The 22410-nt window shown below is 37.7% G+C and overlaps 1 protein-coding gene across 1 annotated transcript in view; it reads right to left on the bottom strand.

Annotated features, from left to right (window-relative positions):
- The window catches only part of LOC126481710 (cilia- and flagella-associated protein 47-like), a 115237-nt gene that overhangs the window by 45569 nt on the left and 47258 nt on the right, over window positions 1–22410 (bottom strand). The gene's annotated exons all lie outside the window — the stretch shown is intronic.

Here is a 22410-nt window from a genome sequence, read left to right on the forward strand (position 1 = left end):
AAGAACACCATTAAAAAGGTAACGTAATGGAAAATGTCTGTAAGAATTCAAAAACATTTAAAGAGGCCTCTGCAAGAAATTTTGTTGTCATCTTCACAGACTTATAAAGATGCAAATCCTTTGCATTAGTTTAATAAGTGATAGAAACCAGCTGTTGTTGCAAGTGTGGATCAAAGATGGCGGTACCGCATACAGACATACTTACCAACAGATCTGCGGAAAATTACAAGAGAAGGAGAGAAATTGTGTTAAATTAATCCCATGGTCACTAAAGTGGATCCATTGACAATGTTTAAATACTTTAGAAAAAAGAAACATGACTTGTGCCTGTGGAAATGTGCACTGTAGTTATATTGTTTTAAAGTGTTTACAAAAGGAGTATCGATAAGACTGTGTGACTGCTTCCACTACAATACAATCTTATGTTAGCCAAACTGTATCTACAGAAGCTTGAAAAAGTGATAGAAGTCACAACTTTGAACATGGCTGACGTTTTTTGTCTTTAAATATGTCTGCTTGTGTCTGTATATGTGTGGATGGATATGTGTGTGTGTGTGTGCGAGTGTATACCCATCCTTTTTTCCCCCTAAGGTAAGTCTTTCCACTCCCGGGATTGGAATGACTCCTTACCCTCTCCCTTAAAACCCACATCCTCGTCTTTCCCTCTCCTTCCCTCTTTCCTGACGAGGCAACGGTTTGTTGCGAAAGCTTGAATTTGGTGTGTATGTTTGTGTTTGTTTCATTTGGTAAGTCACATCATCTTTGTTTTTAGATATATTTTTCCCACGTGTAATGTTTTCCTCTATTATATTAAAAACATTAATATTTCTGCATATACCTTGGTTGGTCATTTTTCTAGGAAGGAAGCCAAGAATAGCATTGTCTGCATTTATGTAAAATCAGATATGAAAGTGAAAAACAGGGCTGAAGCTGAACACACGAGCATAGAAAAACATTTTGAGGCAACATAAGTGCAAATTAATGTAAAAATAGGAAAATAACAGTCATGTCGGTGTATAGATCACCATGTGGTGAACCAGAATTTTTAAAAATAAGGTTGCAGAACTGCTGAGCATCTTACATGATGAGAAGTCATCAATAATTGTACGTAGGGACTTTAATGTCAATATGTTGGTATGTAGTTCATTCAAAATTAAATTCCTCAATATTCTACACAGTTTCAACCTATATTCTAATATAAACAGTCCTACAAGGGTAACAAACACTTCAAAAAGTCATATAGATAATATATTTTCAAATATAGAAAGCCCAGATGCAGAAGTTTTGAATATTGACATAGGAATATCTGATCATAATGCACTTATTATTAAAATGCTCACAGTTCCAATACATACAAAAACAGTACATCATATGTATAAGAGAATTTTCTCTCCCAAAAACTGCAACCAATTTGGTATCTCACTGATTAACCAATCTTCGGCACAAGTATTGCCACAAACCCATACAGATGCTGCATACAATGTTTTCTCCTCTCTTTTCATGACAAATTTTGAAATGTGCTTCCCAAAAAGATTAGTTACAATCAACTCATCTAGCCATAGACACACAAATTCTTGGATCACATCTGGCATTAAAAACTCTTCCAAGACTAGGAAAAGACTAAACTCTGAAATGGAAGCTAATAATGAACCTAATTTAAAAAAAATATCTTAGTAATTACAAAAAGGTGTATAGAAGGGTAATTAATCTAGCAAAAGTAATAAGTAACGATAGACTAATAAGGAAGTCAGACAATAAATCAAGGACCACATCAGAAATTGTTAAAAGAGAAATAGGAAAAAGCTCTAAAGACTAGGATATTGTACTTAAATCTAGTGATAACATTGAAATAATGAATGAAGTCTTGCCCAATTACATTAACAACTACTTTCTAAGTGTACCTACTAAATTAAGCATGAGCTTTACCAAAGAAGAGAAAATAACAGCACCAATAGTAGTCAGTAGCATGATAGTAAGTCCCACTAATAAATATGAAACATTGAAAGTAATTAACAGTGTGAAACCCAAAATGTCTGCAGGACTGGACGAAGTGCCAGTGACAATAATAAAAAAAATTGCCTCACAAATCTTGGAACCACTGGTAAATATCACCAATTTATCATTCAATGAAGGTGTGTTCCCTCTAAGGCTGAAAATTTCTATGGTTAAACCATTATTCAAAAATGGGGGTACACGTAAGATAAAAAACTATAGACCTATATCCCTCCTTCCATCGTTATCAAAAATTTTTGAAAACTGATGAAAATTAGACTCATAAGCTACCTTGAAACATTCAATCTTCTAAATTGTAATCAACATGGTTTTCATACAGGTCACAGCACATAAACAGCTATACAGGCTTATATGGAAGAAATTATTAGAAATTTAGACAATAGCAAATGTGTGGTAGGAATCAACCTAGATATTTTCAAGGCCTTCGATACAGTAGATCTTCAAAATACTAAAATACTAAGAAGTATTGAGATTTGGTTCAGTGCAAATAAACTTACACTCAATGCAAAGAAAACAAATTACGTAGAGTTCAGTAAAATGCTTCAGGATGAACTGGATGAGAGTGCATTTTGCAAAAGTGTTAGGAATGCATATAGATGAAGCTATGAATTGGAAACACCATGTAAAATTTCTTACACACAGACTTAACTCAGCCTGCTTTGCACTGAGAGTTATTGCAAATATTTGCCCTACAGAAGGAATCAGAATGGCATACTTTGGATACTTTGATTCTGTGGCCTAATTTGGAATAGTGTTATGGGCCAGCTCAAAATCTAATTTGAAAGACATTTTTATTTTACAAAAATGGGCTGTTCGAATAATTACCCACAGTCCGACACAAGCTCACAGCAGATACTTACTCTGCCATCAGTCTATGGGGATCAGGATGTTACATATGGTAATATCGAACCCAAAATTAAGTATTCACTCATTTATAATGAATTAACTTTATTTTGATCATGTCGGTACAAACACATCTGCTCGAATACAGAGTCCTGAACACACTGAGATCAACAGTTTTCAAAGAAGTTCATTCTCAAAGATGAGTCGGTTGACTCTTGCAGTCAATAACCACCACAGGGCCCCCGCCAGTAGTGCAGAGCACGGTAAGGATGATGAGCAGTATTCAAGCAATGGGCGAATGAGTGTACCTACTTCCTTTGTTTTCGGATTGCATTTCCTTAGGATTCTTCCAATGAATCTCAGTCTGGCATCTGCTTTACTGACGATCAACTTTATATGATCATTCCATTTTAAATCACTCCTAATGCATACTCCCAGATAATTTATGGAATTAACTGCTTCCAGTTGCTGACCTGCTATTTTGTATCTAAATGATAAGGGATCTATCTTTCTATGTATTCGCAGCACATTACACTTCAAAATATTCCTCTATGCTATAAAAACATTTATTTATGAGATACTTTTTAATTTTGACTTAAATTTTCCTTCATCTTCTGTTCCCCTGATGCAGAGGGGCAGAGCATTATAAAGCTTTATCCCATAGTGGCTGACTTGTTTTTGAGTTTCTGTTTTTCCTGTTCTTTCTACATGCAGATTCTCACAGATGCATGTATTGTAGTCATGAAGATCTGAATTTACAAGCAAACTACTCAAGTGTGTTCTTGTATGTAGTATGCTTTTTCATATGTACAAAGGTGGTACTGTAAGTATGTTTAGCTGCATTAACAAAGGCTTGCAGTGTGTCTGTGGAGAGCTGTGTCTAATAATTCTAATGCCAATTTTCTGTAATTTAAAAACTTCTCTGAAGCGACATTTAGTTTCACCCCAGAATGTTATTCCATTGGATATAATAGAATCAAAAAAAGCCATATACACTAATCTTGTACACTCTGCACTGCAAACTCTAGAAATTATTCTCAGTGCAAAACATGCTGAATTGAGTTTTTGGATATGTAAGTGACATAGTCTTTCCAGCTCAAGTGCTAATCAACGTACATACCCAAAAATTTTGTAGACCAGACTTTCTCCATTTCGTGGTCACTGAATGATAAATGGTGATCATCCTTCTCATTTACTTTATCGTACTGTATATAATTTGTTTTATTTAAATTGAGTGTTAACTTATTAGCATAAAACCACTGTTGCACACTCTTCAGAACTTTTTCAGCTGTAGTGAATAAGGATTTGCTGTCATCACTTAAAATTATGCTTCTTTCATCTGAAAATGACAATTTTTGATGATCTGTTGGGCCTTTCAAAGGAATAATAGGGGGCCTGAGGGACACTTACCTCTACTTTCTTAGCATCAGATACCCACTTTATCTTTTGGTTATTCTAAGATGAGGTGTGTTCCACAACCTGGGTTTTATCTTGGAGATAGGATACAAACCATTTCCTTCCAATTCCTCTGATACCTATTGCCTCCAGTTTGTCAAGGAGAATTTTATTTTTATTTATTGTATTTATTTGGCATCCATGTCATCATACAAATGATATTAGACTTGCCATACATAGAAACTAACAATACAGAATATACAAAATGAAAATGTCTATAGCAAATGACAGCAAACTTAAGAGTTTCTTTTCACATAAATGGTTTATAGTTATTTGTTTCTCAGTAACAATATATAAGTAGTACTATAGATGGTAAAGTATAATAAAAGGTGAAATAATCGAAGACAGAAAATTGTGGAGGTTAGTTTGTAAAGTCACTTTCTTGGTCTTCAAGATACTCATTTATTGAGTAGCAACATTTATCAATTAAAAATTTTCTAAGTTCCAATTTAAAATTTGTATTGTCCTTTAAATCTTTAATCCACTGAGGCAGTGCATTATAGAGCTTAAAGCCCATGTGGCTCACATGCTTCTGAGTTCGTGTTCTTCATACTTGTTCTATGTGGAGATCATTCTTGCTCCTTGTGTTATAGTTGTGACAGTCTGCATTTGTGTGGACATTGCTTAGGTTAGCTTTGGTTAACAATAGACATTTAAAAATATAGACTTGCGGTGGTTATTGACTGCAAGAGTTGACCGCCTCATCTTTGAGAACGAACTTCTTTGAAAACTGTTGATCTCAGTGTGTTCCGAAATCTGTATTCGACTGGATGTGTTTGTACTGACATGATCAAAATAAAGTTAATTCATTATAAATGAGCGAATACTTAATGTTGGGTTTGATATTACCATACGTAACATCTCAATCCCCATACTGGTGACCCCGACACTTACGAACGCCACTTATGACGCCAGAAATGTGTACTGGAACATTCCCATGGACAAACAATGCAGCAACCCTTTGTCCGATTTCTACATCCATCGACTTCGCATCGTGCTGCATCTGGATTCAATGTACAGGAAGTGTTATTAGTGTGTAAATTCCTGACTCTTGTGTGAATTGTGCTTTTTGGTAACTTTTAGCACCTTCTCACACATCGACAATGCGACCGAGGCGCACATGTCGTCCGTCAAAACCTGCTCAATGCATCGGTAATTTCACTTACGGACAGTGCAGTGCTCCTTCGCCAATTAATTAGGACAATTTTGACTTGCTTTTGTGTAATGCATTAACTTTGTGCAGTGCTTCGATATGAGATAATCATGCCAAACAATGGACTGCAACAAACGGGGACTATGTTGCAATTCCCAGTTCGCACGAACTCTGAACTACAGCTAAACCGCATGCCTGATCGAATTTTCAGGAACGATTTCATCAAGGACATCCTACCGATCAACGAAAATGCACCAATTACACCAACAACAATGCCGGTTGTTTCTCAGTGCAACACTGGACGTGCCACACCTCCCTCTACACAGCACCTGAGACGCACCGACTCTGCTCGACTGCTGCTGACAGAGACGTCACGGCTGCCACCTGCTGGCTCACTGACCTCGACTCAGTCAAAACAAACAGCTGGGCAACATATGACCCCGCCAAGGCTACAGCACCCACATCTTGTCAACAACTCACTGACACTATGCACGCTTACTGCCTGGCCGTTCACTACTGGATCGTGCAAGCAACTTGTTCACCCACCCCAGAAGACAATTTCAGCCATATCAATGCTTGATACAGCAGTGAACATGTTCTCACTCCGCCTCTGCAGAGTACTGAGTTTCACATTTGCGATCGCACACACGATCTCTTCTACTCGAGCTGTTACATCAATACTGTGCTGTAGACCTTGCTTGTATGCCAGGTTACCCTTTGATAGAGACATATTCTGATTTTGGCCCCATCTTACCCAGTGATACACAGCAGACTGCTTCATGACATACATTTTTGCCTGATCAACTGCAACAACTACGTGAGCAAATTGTGACATAAAACTTGTTGGTACAAGATCAGTTACACATGCTGCAGCTCACACCGACCAAGCACGACATGCAACGAGATGCTCCTGTCATTGTTCTGCCTCCGATTGCTGATGATCCTTTGCTGTTACTACCAGCTACATCTAATACCCTTCTGATCACGCTACATGGATCTATGTCTGAGATGTTACAACTGTCATCATCACGCCGCCTCAAGTGGGAATTCTACGTTACTGATGTGATACAAGCAACATATTTACGCCGCTGCCACCTTTCCTCGGTAGATCCAGACACTTCGTTTCTGTACCACAGCATAACCAGCACATTTCAGTGCCTCTTGCATTACCGCCCTCTTCACTACCTCCACAATGTACGACTAACACATCTGCTGTTTCTGCTTTGATGAGTGAGCAACTTTCCGCTCCGACACACGACCGTGCAGCAGTTTCGCGTGAGCAGCTTGTAGGCTTACGACCTGACTGCAGCACCAACAGTCACAGCACACACACAGCTCCAGTTCTGTCGAACTATGTCGCCTCTCCACCACGGACCAGTTGTTCCTCCGCCGATTCGACTTCTTCAAGTTCACATTACGTCTCATTGCCTTCCTGCTCCGACCACGGTTTCACCGACGTCGTCCGCCTTCCACCACCTCTTGCCGTCGCCATGCCTCATGCACAGGGCTCACGGCCATGCCCCCCAACCTTCGATCATGGCTGTTTTGCACATCAAAACACTGACACTGTCAACTCCACTTGGAACATCCTGCCATCTACTGCTGTAACACACTCACTGTCCACAGACTCTGAGGTGATGCTTCCATCTACACCGAAGTCATCCATCGCCAAGGTCAGTCATGTGCAGCTTGCTGTTTTCTCCCCTGCTGTGACATCAAGTGTCTCTATAACTCCGTCATTACCGCGAGTGTTGTTCATCCGGCATCTCTTACACAACTTGTTAAGCCACAGCATGCTTGCTCCTTTATGTCATATGGCCAATAACAAACTGTTACCGGACCCATTGCACTTAGCATGGCGCTTGCCAGCAAATACTTTGGCAATACATCGCATCGCATCTTGAACGCACTCCACGCCTTTGATCGGATCAAAACCCCGCAGCGCTGCATGGACTCAGCATGACGATGTTCTCCCCACCGCCTTCTGCTCCCACCGTGCCATCAGCAGCATGGCACGGTCAACCTGTGGATGCCTTCCGTGCCTCCTTACCTCCGATGGTTGTGCCTACCAAGACATCAAGAAATGGTCCAATTGCGCCTCGCACTAGTGCCTGCCACACCACGATCGGTCACGCGCACCTGCGCCATCAGCCGGCCGGGATCCGTACCAGATAGGGTTGATAGAAGAGACAGAGAAGATCCAACGGAGAGCAGCGTGCTTTGTTACAGGATCATTTAGTTATTCTGAAAGCATTACGGAGATGATAGATAAACTCCAGTGGAAGACTCTACAGGAGAGACGCTCAGTAGCTCGGTTCGGGCTTTTGTTAAAGTTTCGAGAACATACCTTCACTGAAGAGTCCAGCAGTATATTGCTCCCTCCTACATATATCTCGCGAAGGGACCATGAGGATAAAATCAGAGAGATTAGAGCCCACACAGAAGCATACAGACAATCCTTCTTTCCACGAACAATACGAGACTGAAATAGAAGGGAGAATTGATAGAGGTACTCAGGGTACCCTCCGCCACACACCGTTAGGCGGCTTGCGGAGTATGGATGTAGATGTAGATGTAGATGTAGAATCCCTAAATCACTAACTGATCAATATCATGTTGTTCTCATTTTCAGTTCTATGTCTGGTTTATACTCTTTTAACTCTAAATTATCTGTAATATGTGTTTACCAAATTGTACTAAATATATATAAATTCATCACATATGGTACATGTTAAAAGAGCATGTAAAAGAACAACCCATTAATTAAAAGTTTTAATTATCAACATATTATATAATGTTAATTTTATGTGTTTGATAGAAACCTGTAATATTCTGCTGTGCATATTCTAGACAGAACTATGATAATTACTGTATCATGTAAATGATGCAAAGGATGATAATAAATTATATGAAATGAAATGAGGTCCTACGCAACTTTAACTTTACAAGCAGAAACTGGTAAATTTGTAATTTTCTTGAGTTTCCCCAGTGATGCAGCATGGCAGTGTATTGTGCATAACTAGCACCTGAACAGCAATAATGTGTCCACAGGCCAATGTCCATGAACCATGATGGAGTCCCTGAAAATGACCATTAAGTGTGCAATAGTTTCTGTGTCCTTTAATGACAATATCTTCTGTTGTTAATGTTTAGCCTTATACGTTATTTTAATAAAAGTTGATAATTGTTATTTCAGACTAAAGATGAGCATTTCTGTGCCATATATACCTCATGGAAAAATAACTTAATAAGCCACAAGTGTTGGTGAATACTGTACAAAGGGGAGATACTTCTACATACTTGTAAAGAAAGTACGTGTAAAGGAAGTACCAGTGTTTCACTTGATGTTTTAAGAATTGATGCAAAAGTGATGACAGAGAATGGACTCTAAACCTAAAGTTCAAAACACTGTTATTAAACAATCTGGATAGACAAGAGAGAGAGAAGACAAAAGGAAGCTTTATTCCATTAAGGAAAAGTCATCAAACAGTTTTGATCTCTTGTACAGTATTATAACTATCCAACAAGGGAAAATCCAGGACAGAATGCAACAATATTATGAATACTTTATGTACTTACAATGCTCCATCTCAAAAAATAATTATGTAAGGTAACAGACTAAACAGTACGCCATATGTAGGCCCTATCATGAACTTAGCCACTCAGTCAACATGATAAGAGATACTTCAAAGAGCAAAATACACCACACTGAGCATCTTAATTCATTTGTCTTTGTGTTGAATCCTTTATGGTTTGGAGTGTGGTGTGGATAGTTGTGTACACAATATCTGCTATTCCCACTACTTATTGGTCATCTGAAATTATTGTGTAGCTATTACAGCATCAGGAGATGAGCAAAATATTACAAAACTGTATACAAATAACAGAGATGCCTACACACATATCCCAACCATGCCAAAATAAGCAACTAATAGCAGTAACAATTGTGATAGCTCAGAAGATGTTCCCCTGGACACATTATACTCTGCTCAAACCCATCCAAGAGGACTTCACCAGATCTATAAATGAAAGAGCAACAAGACAGGAAGAACTACAAAAATGTTGGGAGGATGTCCCTAGAAGCCCCTTTAATTGGGCTGTCCAACAATATTAAGCGTCTGTAACGAGTGTGGGACTGTGTCCTCTGGTGGAGGATAGTGGATCAGGGTCAGACCTAACCTTTATATATCTCCCAGCTGTTTTTACAGGAGATTATGCTCACTTCATTAATTGACTGAGTCATTATCTAAGACTTAAGTGTAATTTTCAATAAGTTTCAGTATGGTGCTTGTACTCAAAAATATGGTATTCCCAATGTGAATGCATAAAGTGATTCTGCAAACTTTTCAAAATTCCTACACTACCATATCTTTGTAGACCAAAATTTTATCAACAGTTGCAACTCATTCTGAATAAAAAAATTTAACCTAGCCATTTTTCACAAGATTGTGGCATTTCTGAAACAGCTACTTGTGTATTGACAAGTTTTTAAATAGTCAGACATTGCTCAAAATCAGCAGTCTCTACCCAGTTGCACTTAAACTAACAAGCATGTAACACTATGTCAAGAATGTTTCTGGTAATTGCACACTCAATAGCTATGTTGTTTGAAAAATTACATGTGTCAGTATCCACAAAAACTCAGTAATTTTGATATTTAAACACTTATAGTGCTTTCTGAAACTCAAGTTAATGAATATTTTGACTGTGTTGTGATTGATAGGAGGCTTGGACTGTCTGTGTATATGATCAAGCTACTGTTTGGTGTGATAAATTTCAATAGTGGCTGAGCTAAGGAAATTATTGGAGTGTACTTTTACCTGATGGATTACTGCAAGACAGTACTGCATGTGGGCTGTGACATTTAATGTAAATACGAACTGTGTTCTGTGCCATACTTAAATATTTTGTTTTGTGAATTGTTGGCATACACAATATTAATACATACCAAAGTGGGTTTGTTGTAGTATTGTGCTGCAAGTGTCACAAATGTTGTGTGCAGCATGCATGCATGAGGCAGTGAGACCTCTTGCATTCAGTTCACACCATACAGATCTTTCAATGGTTCTGCAGGCGTTTTTTAGATTGAAAAAGATTCGTATTAGGAGATGTCTGTATAGGAAAACCTGCTGCATAACTGCCTTCAAACAAAGACAGATTACCACTGATGGAGTGATACCTCAGCAACCTGCACTGGAACTGATTAAGGTGGGTCATTTTGAACAGGTCATCATTATCTAGGCTATGTACTTATTACATGTACATTTACTGTACACGATGTAATCTTACAGGATCAAATAAAATTCAATTCAATTCAATTCAATTCAATTATCTCAGTCACTTTCCTGAAAAAAATTCATATAGTTTTATACATGGTATGTTATATTTCAAGCTAAAATTTATGAAAAGGAATTACTTTATTTTGGATGTTATAATCGATAAGTATTAGTTCTGAATGTACAGTTAAAGTTATTATTACTATTATTATTATTATTATTATTTAGAAACAGTTGAAATTACAAATTATTTGGCACACTTAAAATTTCCGTCATTAATCACACAATTCGGTACTGTTAAGTATGTTTATTTCTGGATTCATTTATAGAGTAATAATCGAAAGTAATAATGTAACAGAAACTAGAAGAAATTCATCTGATAAGAAAAATTGTAAACCCTCTGGAACATGGTTATGTCCGCATAGTGTGAGAGCTGTAAACATGCCTCTGATGTGATTGGACATATTTTTGTATTTTGAGGGATCAATGTAATTTCAGCTTTGTTAATGTGAAAAATCAGAAGACTGTATGACATACCAAAATCTGAAAAAATACATTAATGTAAAAACACAAATTTTGCAAAAACAATCTTGAAATTTATTTAGGTCAGCCCAACCATGAGGACCTAAAATGTGACATCTTCAGCTTCAAGAATCAGACTCCTAGACAAGATGAGCTGAAGCCAACTCTACATGACAAGCTATGTAAACTAGAAAGTTTATTGTAATTTTTGCTCCTCTCAAACCTTCATAGAAAACTAATCTGGACAATAGATGGAATTAGGAAGAAGGGGGTAGGTTACAAGTTAGAATGCAGTTTCTTAGTGATAGAAAATTTCACCACTGATATCATATTCGGGACTAATTTCTTAAGTAAATGGCATGTAAATATTGACTTTGCTAGTGGTAAGTTTAGCTTTAAACATGAGGGAGTTGGTATGAAGTGTCTTTTTGGAAAGCATAGACAACTGTGAGGCAAATAAATTAGATTTTCCAGTGAGAGTTTTGTCCACTGGTCAAGTTACTGAAGAAGCGAAGGTACGTCTGGCAGATGGGCCAGGGTTAGTAAAGATTCTGAATGTAAATTAAAGTTTAAAGATCATGAACCATTTTTTTAAGAAATGATATGTTGTCTCATTCTCCAAAAAGGAAGCAGAAGAAAGTGATAGACACAGAATATAAGCTTGCCCAAGGTATCTAGGCTATGTACAGCTATTCTACATGAAGGTAAATGTTACCAGTACTGCGCAGTGCCATTTGGCCTGAATTTATCTCTGTGTGTTTTTATCAGAGCAACTGACATGGTGGTAGGTGAAATATTGATAAATGAAGTGACCAAATATGTACACAATGTTTTAGATGCTAGTTCAGAGTGGTTTAAGCATGATAAAATTTTGAATGGAGTACTGAAGGCTATTTATAGAGGAGGTGTGAAACTGAAGTTAAGTGAATCTGAATATATAAAGAAGGAAATTTCATTTTTGGATCACAAAATCAATGAGGAAGGCATACAATCTGATGCAGAAAAGTTGACTGCTATTGCTGGTTTTCTACCTTCTGGAAACAAAAAAGATCTTAAGGCCATATTCAGTTTATTATCATTTAATCATCCATGTCTTGGCAATTTATTGAAAAAGAATGTAGTATGTAACTGGATGGAGTAATGTGAAGAGGTGTTTCTAAGTTTGAAAAGAGAATTGGTTAACAGTAAATTGCTATAACATACTAATTTTTCACTGACATTTTGTATGACTATGGAGCAAGTTTATGTGGTCTGGGGCAGAAATTTTTCTGTTGGTACCTACTGAGATAGGAACTGAATGCAGAGCAATTGTTTCTGCTAGTTGAACACTGCATTCACAAGAAAAGACTTATTACATTTCAGAACTTGGAGCTTTAGTGATCTTTTTTGATTTGATGAGTTTGAACATTATTTATGGGAACACAAAACAGTAGTATACACTGATCATAAATGTCTGAGTTACCTTCAGAAGTGCAGGATAAAAGATGCCCAGTTTACTAGGTGGACTTTATATCTGTAATTTGATTTAGAAGTGAGGTATGTAAAAGGGAAAGAAAATATTGTGGTTGATGCCTTATCTAGATTACCAGCCAGAGAAAGGGTAGTTTAGATTAGTTTAGATTTACTTTCATTCCAGTTGATCCATAGTGAGGAGGTCCTCCAGGATGTAGAACATGTCAGAAAAACAACAATACATGACAAATATTTACAACTCAAATGAATAAGCTAATGTAGCATTCCACAGGTCTCAAGTGGCATGGTCATCATTTTTTAATGAACGCTATATGAAAGAATCATTTTACAAATACTAATGCACTGAATTTAAAATAAAAAAGTTTTTTATTTATTTATAAGGTAATAAACAAGTAATACAACTACTAAAAACTTATTTACAATGAACACATTACTGCACTGAACTGGTGCAGAAGTTAGATTGTACTTACACACACACACACATACACACACACACACACACACACACACACACACTTATTTACAATGAACACATTGTTGTTGTTGTTGTGGTCTTCAGTCCTGAGACCGGTTTGATGCAGCCCTCCATGCTACTCTATCCTGTGCAAGCTTTTTCATCTCCCAGTACCTACTGCAACCTACATCCTTCTGAATCTGCTTAGTGTATTCATCTCTTGGTCTCCCTCTACGATTTTTACCCTCCACGCTGCCCTCCAATACTAAATTGGTGATCCCTTGATGCCTCAGAACATGTCCTACCAACCGATCCCTTCTTCTGGTCAAGTTGTGCCACAAACTTCTCTTCTCCCCAATCCTATTCAATACTTCCTCATTAGTTATGTGATCTACCCATCTAATCTTCAGCATTCTTCTGTAGCACCACATTTCGAAAGCTTCTATTCTCTTCTTGTCCAAACTGTTTATCGTCCATGTTTCACTTCCATACATGGCTACACTCCATACGAATACTTTCAGAAATGACTTCCTGACACTTAAATCTATACTGGATGTTAACAAATTTCTCTTCTTCAGAAACGCTTTCCTTGCCATTGCCAGCCTACATTTTATATCCTCTCTACTTCGACCATCATCAGTTATTTTGCTCCCCAAATAGCAAAACTCCTTTACTACTTTAAGTGCCTCATTTCCTAATCTAATTCCCTCAGCATCACCCGACTTAATTAGACTACATTCCATTATCCTTGTTTTGCTTTTGTTGATGTTCATCTTATATCCTCCTTTCAAGACACTGTCCATTCCATTCAACTGCTCTTCCAAGTCCTTTGCTGTCTCTGACAGAATTACAATGTCATCGGCGAACCTCAAAGTTTTTATTTCTTCTCCATGAATTTTAATACCTACTCCGAATTTTTCTTTTGTTTCCTTTACTGCTTGCTCAATATACAAATTGAACAACATCGGGGAGAGGCTACAACCCTGTCTTACTCCCTTCCCAACCACTGCTTCCCTTTCATGTCCCTCGACTCTTATAACTGCCATCTGGTTTCTGTACAAATTGTAAATAGCCTTTCGCTCCCTGTATTTTACCCCTGCCACCTTTAGAATTTGAAAGAGAGTATTCCAGTCAACATTGTCAAAAGCTTTCTCTAAGTCTACAAATGCTAGAAACGTAGGTTTGCCTTTCCTTAATCTTTCTTCTAAGATAAGTCGTAAGGTCAGTATTGCCTCACGTGTTCCAGTGTTTCTACGGAATCCAAACTGATCTTCCCCGAGGTTGGCTTCTACTAGTTTTTCCATTCGTCTGTAAAGAATTCGTGTTAGTATTTTGCAGCTGTGACTTATTAAGCTGATAGTTCGGTAATTTTCACATCTGTCAACACCTGCTTTCTTTGGGATTGGAATTATTATATTCTTCTTGAAGTCTGAGGGTATTTCGCCTGTTTCATACATCTTGCTCACCAGATGGTAGAGTTTTGTCAGGACTGGCTCTCCCACGGCCGTCAGTAGTTCCAATGGAATATTGTCTGCTCCGGGGGCCTTGTTTCGACTCAGGTCTTTCAGTGCTCTGTCGAACTCTTCACGCAGTATCTTATCTCCCATTTCATCTTCATCTACATCCTCTTCCATTTCCATAATATTGTCCTCAAGTACATCGCCCTTGTATAGACCCTCTATATACTCCTTCCACCTTTCTGCTTTCCCTTCTTTGCTTAGAACTGGGTTTCCATCTGAGCTCTTGATATTCATACAAGTCGTTCTCTTATCTCCAAAGGTCTCTTTAATTTTCCTGAACACATTACTGCACTGAATTGTGCAGCACACACACACATATATATATATATATATATATATATATATATATATATATATATATATATATATATATATATATATATATATATATATGAATACAATAGAGGGAAACATTCCACGTGGGAAAAATATATCTAAAAACAAAGATGATGTGACTTACCAAACGAAAGTGCTGGCAGGTCGATAGACACACAAACAAACACAAACATACGCGCAAAATTCAAGCTTTCACAACCAACTGTTGATTCATCAGGAAAGAGGGAAGGAGAGGGAAAGACGAAAGGATGTGGTTTTTAAGGGAGAGAGTAAGGAGTCATTCCAATCCCGGGAGCGGAAAGACTTACCTTAGGGGGAAAAAAGGACAGGTATACACTCGCACACACACACATATCCATCCACACATACACAGACACAAACAGACATTTTGTCTGACAAATGTGGATGGTGTCTTGGGGAATTGGATCATTAGGAGTAGGATTAGGATCATTTTTCTTCGTGGCAAAGTGATATTTCCAGCAGAGAGTACGAGTGTAGGACAGTAAATCTTTGACGAGGGCTGTTTGGTTGAATCTGGGAGTGGGGCTGAAGGTGAGGCCTTTGGATAGGACAGAGGTTTCGGATTGGGAGAGAGGTTTGGAGGAAAGGTTAACTACTGAATTGGGGTGTTGTGGTTCCAGATTGTGTTGATTGGAATTTTGAGGTTTTGGAGGAAGTGGAGCTGGAAGTGGGAGATTGAGTAGATGGGAGAGACTGGGTTTGTGTGCAATGAGAGGAGGTTGAGGTTTGCTGGAAAGGTTGTGAAGGGTGTAAACTGGGAGTGGGGCTGAAGGTGAGGCCTTTGGATAGGACAGAGGTTTCGGATTGGGAGAGAGGTTTGGAGGAAAGGTTAACTACTGAATTGGGGTGTTGTGGTTCCAGATTGTGTTGATTGGAATTTTGAGGTTTTGGAGGGAGTGGAGCTGGAAGTGGGAGATTGAGTAATCTGGGAGTGGGGCTGAAGGTGAGGCCTTTGGATAGGACAGAGGTTTCGGATTGGGAGAGAGGTTTGGAGGAAAGGTCTGTATATGTGTGGATGGATATGTGTGTGTGTACAAGTGTATACCCGTCCTTTTTTCCCCCGAAGGTAAGTCTTTCCGCTCCCGGGACTGGAATGACTCCTTACCCTCTCCCTTAAAACCCACTTCCTTTCGTCTTTCCCTCTCCTTCCCTCTTTCCTGACGAAGCAACCGTTTGTTGCGAAAGGTAGAATTTTGTGTGTATGTTTGTGTGTCTATCGACCTGCCAGCGCTTTCGTTCAGTAAGTCACATTAAGCTTTTTATGGCTGCTGGCAAGTCACTGAAAATTTGTGTTCCTGAATAATGCACATCTTTTTGTACAAGACTAAGTGACTTTAAATCCTTGTGAAGATTATTCATATTTCTAGTATTCATTCCATGAAATGAGCTGTTGGTTTGAAAAAGTGATATATTTTTAATGACAAATTCCACTAAGAAATAAATATATTGGGAAGAGGTAGTTAGTATCCCTAGTTCCCTAAACAGGCTTCTGCAGGGTGCTCTTGAGTTCACACCACATATAACTCTTACTGCACATGCCAGTAGTGAGAACCTCCAGACAGTATGCCTAAAGTGAAACACTGTTATACAATATGTAGGGATTTGTTATTTATAACAATTACAATTTTTTCAGGGCAGTTACAATTTTTGTGGGTCTGTCCTGAATTTTTTCAAAAGTAATTCAGGACATATATTTGTCCCAAAGTTAACAATTATGAAATGATTTATCCTGAATGAGACATTTATTTCACCTGTATCAGTGTATTTTATTATTAGTTGTAGTTATCCTTAGAAACTGACAAAGAGATTCTGCTCTTACCAAAGAGGGATAAATACTAGTGTCGAATTTCAGTCATTGGCTTTGAACAATGATGTCATACATAAATGAAAGATGCTGCACATATGCGGTCTATGAAGGTAATGGATCAAACATATAACCTAATAAATGGAGCATGTAAGAAAATAACAGTCACATTTCATTCAGTTATTTAATTCATCATGAATTATGTCAAAAGGAATATAATGAAAATAAATAAGAATAAAAATAGAAAACACATTTTCATGTCTGATAAGAATTATTCTCATAATTTCTATGAGTAGGAAAGCACAGAGAACCAGTAAATTGCATTACAGCAAAACACATGCTGAAGTCATACATTATAATAACGCTAATTTTACTATTAATTATTAAATCTAATTGGAGAAATGGAGAAAAGCTTACGTTTTGTGCAGTAGAAATTAAAATGTAACAAAAAAAAAATGGGAAAACTAAATAAATGACACCAAATATGAGACAGTAACATGAAATATGCCAGTACACAACTAACAAAAATCCACAAAAAATAATGAATGTTGGAATCAATAATTAGAATTAACCTAAATAGATAAATTCCAGTTATTGAGTCCAATCAGTTCATGATTAAAAGCAATCATCGTAGCGACATGTTGCTACTGACAAGACGTGCCCACAGTCACTGTACATGGAGTCCCAGTACATGGAGAGCAACAGAAAAATACCTTGTGGTCACATTGGATTGTCACCTAACGTTTAGGTGGCACATCGAGAGCATCAGGGGAAAAGCACTGAGGCGACTCAGACTGCTTTACCCCTTACTCAACTTGACCTCTGTGTTTCCAGACCACGTCAGCCTCACCCTGTACAAGGCCGCCATACGTCAACTACTAGAATATGTGGCTGTAGTGTGGGGTAACATGCCCGATACCAACTTAAGACAGTTCCAGATAATTCAAAACAGGGCATTTAAGTTAGCATTCCACTTCCCCTAGGACTACCCAACATAGGAGCTCCACAAGATCGCTGGCATACTTCCTCTAAGAGAATGATACAAACAGATGGTGACTAACTTCTTTTAAAAGACAGAGCATTTGCCAAACCCTCTGGTGCACAATCTCGGCAAAAGACCACACTGGTGGGCAACACTATGCAGGCCTGACCAGCTGCACCATCAAGACAATGCAGAAGAATGCTGAAGATTACACTATGCAGAGATAGCAACCAGATAAATCTGCCACATGTACTATGATGTGGCAACCATCATAATAAAAGAAGTTCATGATGTAGAGGAGCATAGACAACCAAAAGCACTGAACCTAATACAAACCCACAACCTGCTGAAGGCAAGGTTTTGAAATGTAACCAGAACTTCAAGTACAAATCTGTGGATCAAAGGATCGAACAGGATTAAGCAGCACACTACTATGTAGCACCTCTGCCTTTGGTATGATATCATTGCTCAAAGCTGACAAGTGGAATCAGATGCTAGAATTGACCCACTTACATTTTAATGTACAATCTCAATGGTTTTGGCATCACCAGCACAGTGTATGCTGGTGTTTACTATCACATGTTGTCTGTACAAGCTAAATTATATCAGACTGTATTGTGTGCCATGTAATGTTCCACTTTATTATGTTAATTAAGAAGAGTTGTTTTTCTTTGTCAGTAATGATATTTATTGGCAGGAATGAGCTCAGAGAAGCACAAGTGCTCCTTGTATGAACAACTACAGACAGAATTTCTTTTCATCAGTGACATAAGTTCTTCAGGATCAAAAGGAAAAGTGAGGTGCAGAAAAAGTTCTTCTAATTTCTCAGTAAGTCATGGTGGATGACTTAAAAAATGACAAACATAAAAGAGCAGTCTCTATAGCAGTGTCTAGTGCAACATTAAACTCCTTCTCTAAAGCTGAGAAACTTTGTGGACATGATGAGAGCTTAGTTGCAACTGAAGGTGTCTACACTTATCACACATTTCAGCACAGTAATAGTTTCAACTCGATGGACTGTACATAGAAATTCTTCAAGCAAGGCAATAGAGCCAAAATCTGCATGTGTATGTACAAAAACAGACGCCATAATAGCAAATGTGTTAGCTCCCCATACAAGATATGTTGTGATGTGATTTAGAATATGTGTTATTTGTTTCACTTCTGACTAATGCAGCTAACCACAAAGAGATTAAGATCTTCCCTCTCCTTGTTAGATGATTTTACTATAAAACTGGTGTAAAAGTAAGAAAATTACAACTGAAATGACTGTGTGGACGAACATCTACTATTATGAGTGACTATTTAACAGGCTGCCTAAGAGAAAATGGTCTAGAAGAAAAAGTTATTGGACTGTGTGCTGATGATACTAACTGCAATGTTGAATTTTCAAACTACAAGTCAAACTCGAGCATGGACTGATAGGGGTTGGTTGTGCTGCCCTTTTATTGCATAATAGTGTTAGAGCAGCTACTAGTATTTTGCCTGTAGATATAGAAATGGTAGTTTCCAGAATATTTCTGTACTTCAAATTATACACTGTGAGAGTTCAAACTCTGAAAGACATTTGCAGCTTTGTTGAAACAGATTTTGAAATGATTTTGGGTTATGCTCAAACAAGGTGGTTAGAACTATTACCTGCTGTTGAACAAGTTATGAAAATGTTTAAGCCACTAAATCGTACTTCCAATCTGAAAACTAGACCACTTTGTTTTTCCAAAACTTCTTTAACCTTTAGCGTCCATAGATGTTATATGTGATACCTGCAGTCTAAAATGTTTTTATGCATTTTTCGTCCACTTTAGTGAGAGCGCCTGCTGGTATCACACAGCATACATTCAGCACATTCCGTTCGTCATTTGTTTAAACTTCTTCATGCCATCAACAGGTCACAGCAGCAGCTGGAAAGTGAGTGTTACGACAGCATTCACACATTTAGAAACATATTTATATTCGCAAATGGTTCATTTATCCTATAAATAAATATCTCTACTGAGAAAAAAACTCTTCATGAACAAAATGTTCTACTTAATAGCATGTATCATCCCTGATACCTCTGGACTCTGCCATTGTTTACTTGGTTATAGTGGCATGTGTGTTTGTTTTTTTTTTTCATTTTTTGCTAAATGTTCTTCTGTTTACTGTCGTTATCCTGCATTAAATTACATGTTTCCTTTACATGTAAATATATTGGGTATTTATTGTATTACTTTGATGAAAATAATGAACCCAGTAATCCCATTTTTCCGTGCTGCAGGGCTAACTGACGAAGAAATAGCAGAACGTTTGGCAGTGGAAGATTCAATTATTTGTGAATTTGAGCTGTCTAAAGAAGAAGAAGATGAGCTTCATATAGCTGTCAGATCACAAACTCCAGCAGCTGATGAGTCATCATCCGAATAAGATGACAATGGGGTACCTTTGAGTCGGATCCAACACAGAGGTGCAAAATGGAGACACATGACATAGCAAGTAGTTGACAGGTACAAATTTGTATGGCATTCTTAATGTATAGTTTGCAAAGATTTATGTTATTTTACTTTAATATCTAGGTTTAATCCTGAAGTACCACAATTTGCAACATCTGAAATTCCAACTGTGAAGCCACCATTTGAATATTTCACACAATATATTGACGAAACATTGTTCATTGATACAGCTTATTATATAAATTTATGTCATGTTACACTACCAGGAAAGTCAATGGACTGTAGTGGAGCAGAATTAAGAAAATTTGGGGGGATTAGTATGCTGATTGCATTATTGGGGTTCCCCTGATGACATTGTGTTGGGAAAGGCGAACACATTGTCCACTGATTGCAGATACAATTAATGTGGACAGGTTTTACATGATAAGAAATAATCTGAAACTGGTTAATAACAATACTGTGGTAGTGGGAAACAAATGAAGTGACAGTTATTGGAAGATATGACCTCTACTTGACAGACAAAGAAATGCATTTCAAAATCATCCCCAACCAACTCATGCATGTATAGATAATCATATGGTACTGTTTACAGGTCAAGGAAGAACAAAACAGTATGTTAGGGATAAACCTCACTCAGTTAGCTTGAAGAAATTTGTGTCAGCTACATCCAATGGTATACCATTTGACTTTTTGCTATACCAAGAAAAGCACAAAGATATCACGTCTGGAAAAATTCCAGTACCTGACAACCTTGATACTGGATGGCTTTCAGATCCCTTGCCACCTGGAACACTAATATACATCTGTAACAATATGAGTCAAGATAGACGTAATGGAACTTGAATAGTGTATTTGCCTCTATTGGTTACAGTAGAGAGATCAATCTTTCGGTCCTGTCTGTATATTTATATATAATATTGCATGAATAAAGGCTGGGCGAGTGTAAAGCTATCGTTAAAAATGCACACCACATGTTTTGTTATGATTTGGTAAGTCATAATAATAATAACATGCTTTTGAATACAATTAAAATATAATGGTGATACCTGCTTATTGTTATTGGAAATAATATGTAGTAAATTAATGAGTAAGGTAGCCGATCCTATAAGAAGAGGTAAAATTGGGCATATTGAGGTATTTTGCTTTATATCAATGAAGCTGATGATACAGCTTCATTTTTTCATTTACTCTTAGAAATAAACAAGTAAAGAAGTGCTAATTGTGCGTTGTGAAAAAATATAGGGGTGAGTTTTCAATAATGACTGTATACGATCAGAGTAACAAAAGGACAATTGGTGGTCATTAAATTGAGTACACCTACGGGGCAGTCAATTAGAGCATAAACCTATATGCATCTCACAAGGGATGCGGTATTGAGACCGTTTTTTTTTTTTTTAATTACATCGCGGAGAGATGGCTCCAATTTATGAAAAGGAGAAAAACGTTAACTTTTATGTGAACCCTTAATAGTAGCGGACCGGAGAGAAAAGTGTGTAATTGTCTTAGGCCTAATAAACATCTGTGGAGGGCGGTGGCTAAACTATAAGAGTCAGTTACAAAATACTGTTTCATTATCATTGACTGTTGGTGTTGAGCAACCAAAGCTGTTCATCAAATCATTTCGATGGAACTTGGGAGTTAGAGTTCAGGCACTCACTTATACTCCACATCAGAGTGTGAATGAGTGATGAATGCAAAATAAAACTGTGAACAAAGTTACGTTAAATATAAGAGAAGAAACAAGACAGTTTGGTTGTATCTGTTATTATTCCACAAACTGTAACATTTCTTATCGTTGTACAAAGCCTTTATAGATGATCTTTATGACAATTTGCTTCAAAAGGCTCTCATTACAAGTTAAGTTTTGGAGACCTGGTCAAGGAGGGGTAGTTCATAGATCCTATCTACTGCAGCTATTCTGGAAACAGGTGCTACAATGACTGCTGTGTGTAGTCAATGACTTAAGGTTACCATATCTCATGCTCTAAGATCAATGCGCCTTTCCACTTGGTATAACAGTGCCTCATGGCAACAACGACAACACCAACAATGAAGGAAGATACGGTAGAAGTGGCACCACAATGTGCGGCTCAATCGAGGAGGATTGCTGCATCGAGTCGAGTGTCATC

Source organism: Schistocerca serialis, chromosome 5 (genome assembly GCF_023864345.2).
Source record: "Schistocerca serialis cubense isolate TAMUIC-IGC-003099 chromosome 5, iqSchSeri2.2, whole genome shotgun sequence".
NCBI lineage: Eukaryota > Metazoa > Arthropoda > Insecta > Orthoptera > Acrididae > Schistocerca > Schistocerca serialis.